A 4,546-nucleotide genomic window follows, 5' to 3' on the forward strand; every position below is an offset into this window, starting at 1 on the left:
CCCCAGAGTAGGTCAATGGACTGGGTCTTGGTCAGTGACTGAAGTGATAATGTTTGCTAAGAGGAGTGACCTTGAGTGTTCTATGGCTCAGCACTGTGAATATCATTAACAATAGAGGTGAGGCATTCAAATGTACCCTTCATATAGAAATTAAAGAAGTTTATGCTGGTGTATGCTAATTACCTTGACTTGCTCAGTGCATCCATGAACTGAAACTTCCTTGCATGTCATATGTATGTATATACATTGTATGCCACACAAAAATATTTTTAAATAATCTAAATCAAGCAGATGACTCCAAAGTGCAGGGTGGTGGAAAGTAGAATTAACCTATGCGAGGAGCTTCACACTTTTAATGGTTATGCTGATCCTGATCCCGGAAACCCTCATTCTCAATTAAGAAATGAGTTTTGAGCCTGGAGGTATGACTCAGCAACTTAGAGTCCTATTGCTCTTCCAGAGGACCTGAGTTTGGTTCCCAGCACCCATGCTGGGCAGCTTACAACTGCCTGTAACTCGAGCTTCAGGAGATCTGATGTCTTCTGCTGGCTTTCAAGGACATGCACAGACCAGACACACACACATGCATGTACATGATTAAAAAATAATTATGGCCCTTTAGGATGGGACACTTGGCAGGTTAGCCGGGCTCCAGTAGATGGACCCACATCGAAGGACATTGCGAAACACAAATAAGACTCCAAATAGAGTACATTACATTGGGTGGAGGGGCCGTAAGGGACAGTATGGATATGGGAGGGGATCTAAATACCTTCAAACTATATTGAATTAAAATCACAAAACTTCACTATTTTTTTTAAAGGAAGACTGTTTCTCCTTCATTGCACCGATTGGGGTTGGGTGAATAATTCGGGGATTCTGCAGCCCAGGATAGAAACAGGAGCAATCACACAGACTTGCCTGTCTCACATGTACTGCTTGCTGCTAAGGTTAGAACTCACTGATAAGGGCTCCATAAACAACCACAGCTAACTGTCAATGGCCATGTGACAGGGTGTAAATCCACAGCTCACCCTATGCAGAGCCATTCACTTAAACCTTATTAGGTCTGCCTAGCAATCCTCCTGCTCATCAACAACAGGAACATATTTTCAGGCATTAGGGAATATTCAGAGTCCCGGGGTAAATAAATCATCCAAGCAATATGTACATTTTGATAAATTATTGTCTCCCTAGAGCAGGAGGGAGTCCTGGGTCTGTAATTCTCTCCTAGTTGCTTTTCCTTGATAGATGTCCTAAAATTTAAGACTAGAAACTTGAGTTTTCATTTTTATTTCCAAATGATATATTCTGAGTTGGGGAGTCAATTTTTAGTTGATTTGTGTGAAAAGATCATACACTAGGCAAGCAGTAGGGAATTTTCAGAACAGTAGAAAAGATCCTTTGTACTTTTAATCTTATTTTTCAACTTTTTACTTTTGTTGTTGTTGTTGTTGTTTACCTTTTTGAGACAGGGTCTCCCTGTAGCCCCAGCTGTCTTGGAACTCACTGTGCAGACCAGGCTGCCCTTGAACTCACAGAGATCTACCTGCCTCTGCCTCCCTCTGGAGTGCTGGGATTAAAGGTATGCGCCACCATGCCTGGCAACTCTTTACTTTTAACTGATATGTACATATTTATTTCTGGCGTCCACTGCTGTAATTCCATATATATTCATAATAATCCAGTTATGGTAATTGGCATTTTCATCTCCTCAAATACCACTGTCTCTTTTATTGAAAGCCTTCGGACCCTTTCCTATAGTATCTGTGGGACGTGTGATGAGTTGTTGTGGGCTAGTAATTAGTAATTTGTATTCCAACTTTGGATAGTTTCCTCTGTTCCGCTGCATTTTGGTACTGTTATCACCCTCTCTCTCTTCTCACCTGTCCCTACACTTCCTAGCCCCTAGTGGCCACTGACTACTTCTAGGTGATGAAGTTTCTGAACTGCCACAATTGATCCTGAGCATGTCATCCCCTTGTGCGCTCAGTTTATTGACAGAACATAATACCGTCTCCTCACAGCGATGTTACTACAAATGACACACTTCATTATTTCTGTGGCTTCATAATATTCCCATGTATTGTCCATATCTATATAATTTTATTCCCTTTATTCATAAGTGAACATCTCAGTTAAATCTGCGGCATGCAGATATCCCTTTCTGTTTCTTCTGCACTGGGATCGATGGATTTTACTGGTGGTTTTGTTTGTCCTCTTTTGCAGAAACTCTATATTACTCATCACATTTCTGCAGTAATCTACCCTGCATTGAACAGTATATCCCCCTCTCTGCACCCTGTATTTAATGTTATCTTTTTGGTAGCTACAGCTCTGTGGTGGGATTCTATCTCATGATAGTTTTGACCTGCATTGTATGATGCTTGCAGATACTGATCATGTTTCTATAGCCTTCTGGGTCATTAGTATGTCTTGTTTTGAGAACGGTTTATTCAGTTATTTTGCCCATTTTTATAATTGGATCATTTGTTTATTTTGCTGCTGAACTTTCTGAGCTCCTTATATGCCCAGTATTTGAACCCCTTGTCAGTAGATATTTTAAAACCATTTTCTCACATTCTGTTGGTTGTCTTTTCACTGGCCTCTTCCTGTGACATTATACAATTTATGGCTCTTCTTTGATTTCCTGGGCTTCCATAATTTGTCCACAAATCTTTGCCTATGTTAATATCTTGAAATGCCTGTCCCTCACATTTAAAAATCTTGATTTTTGTGCCGATTTGGGGCACGTGGAGTGACAGGAGTCCAACTCCTTTGCTCCACATTTGTCTGCCCACTTTTCCCAGAACTTTTCTCCAGTTTGCCTTTGTAGAACATCAGCTTTCTGCAAATACATCAATTAATTACTGGATTTTTCTACTTAACTCCATTGATCAAATATGTTGGTTCCTATGTCAAGATCTTTCTTTTGTTTACAGTGCTTCCCAGTGTGGTTTAAAGTCAGGGGGAAGGGGTCCTCCAGGAGCTACAGAGGGAGCACAAGTGTATACACAGTGGTGACAAGTCCTGGGTCTCCACAGGGCACCACATGATCCAAGCCATTGGGGTCACAATTGAATCCAAGTGAGTTTAAGTTTGAAGCTTTTTTGTGAGTGAGATGGCATATGGATGTCAGTGCTGGAGATGTACTGGGGTTTATGACCAGGGCTGTGTGGCCTGTAGCAGTGGTTCCTTCCTTAGCTCTAAGCACAGTCCCAGGGGCTGGAGATATGGATCAGTGGTAAAGAGCACTTGATGCTCTTCCAGTGAATGAGAGATCAGTTTCCAACAACTACATTGGCCTTTCTCTCTCTCTCTCTCTCTCTCTCTCTCTCTCTCTCTCTCCTCTCTCTCTCTCTCCTCACTTGACCATTGTTTTGAACGTTTTGAGACAGGGTCTCACTCTGCAGGGCAAGCCAGTCTGGAACTCACTATGGAATCCAGGATGCCCTCAAACTCATAATGAATCATCCCAAGTGCTGCCTGCTTCAGCCTCCTGAGTGCTGGTATTACAGACATAAGCAATGACACCCTGATCAGGCACATTTCTTCTGTGAGTATTCTGGGGGAGGATTACTGATGTATTCGTCAGTATTTGGTGGTGCATCCTCTATGTCATGTTGGGGTTGTTGTGATACCAGCTCCTCTCTGGTACCTCAGTTTTCATGGTCCATTTTACTCTTTCTCATACTATTTGACACGAAGTCACCTACACAGAATCATCAATGGGGCCTGGACAACATTCATTTACCTCTCAGAGTTTAACCTCAACCACTGTTGCCAGAGATTTATGAAGAGCTGTGTTGAGAGGCACCATATTAATGGAAGAGATTCTGAATGTCAGGCAGCAAACTCATATCCCCAAATGCTCTAATAGCTGGTCATAAATTACACCATACTGTAAGTGTGCCACCAGCCCAAACCACGTAGCTTTACCACCTACTAGGACAATAGCAATTACAGAATTGCCTTTTCGCAAGATGCCGAGAACATTCAGTAAGGTGTTGCATAAGAAACATTCCTAAGGCACTTGATATATTTTGCTGTGTATTTTTTCCTATCATGTATTCCCTAGAGAAATTTATCTTGGAGCTGAGGTTTGGAAAAGCCTGGCATGTCAATTGAGTTACTCTCATGTATAGACTGTGTAATTCTTAAGCTTCTCTGCTTCACAACACAAGAGCATCTGACTATATTGTGTGCCAGAAAATGACAGAAATAAAATAGGATATGAAGAATATTTTTCACTAGACAATTACTTTTATTCAAATATTAATGGAACCATTTTAAAGTTTTGTGCCATGTCCTCAAAACAGTTTGCCATTCACATGGATATAAAAATTAATCATAGGCACTACTATCCTCAGGCCTCTTGGGGTAAGTCTATAGCGCAGCCCTCCGCGCCGGGACTCCCTAAGCCACATTCACCCTTCCATCCCCCCTGCCCTTCTATACTCCTAGTTTGGGCCCTGCGCCATTTCTAGTCTTGGGGCCCCAGACACCTGGGGAACCAATACTGCTTCCTGATCCTTCTCACCCAGAC

Source organism: Nannospalax galili, unplaced genomic scaffold, assembly GCF_000622305.1.
Source record: "Nannospalax galili isolate Female #2095 unplaced genomic scaffold, S.galili_v1.0 scaffold399, whole genome shotgun sequence".
Classification (NCBI taxonomy): domain Eukaryota; kingdom Metazoa; phylum Chordata; class Mammalia; order Rodentia; family Spalacidae; genus Nannospalax; species Nannospalax galili.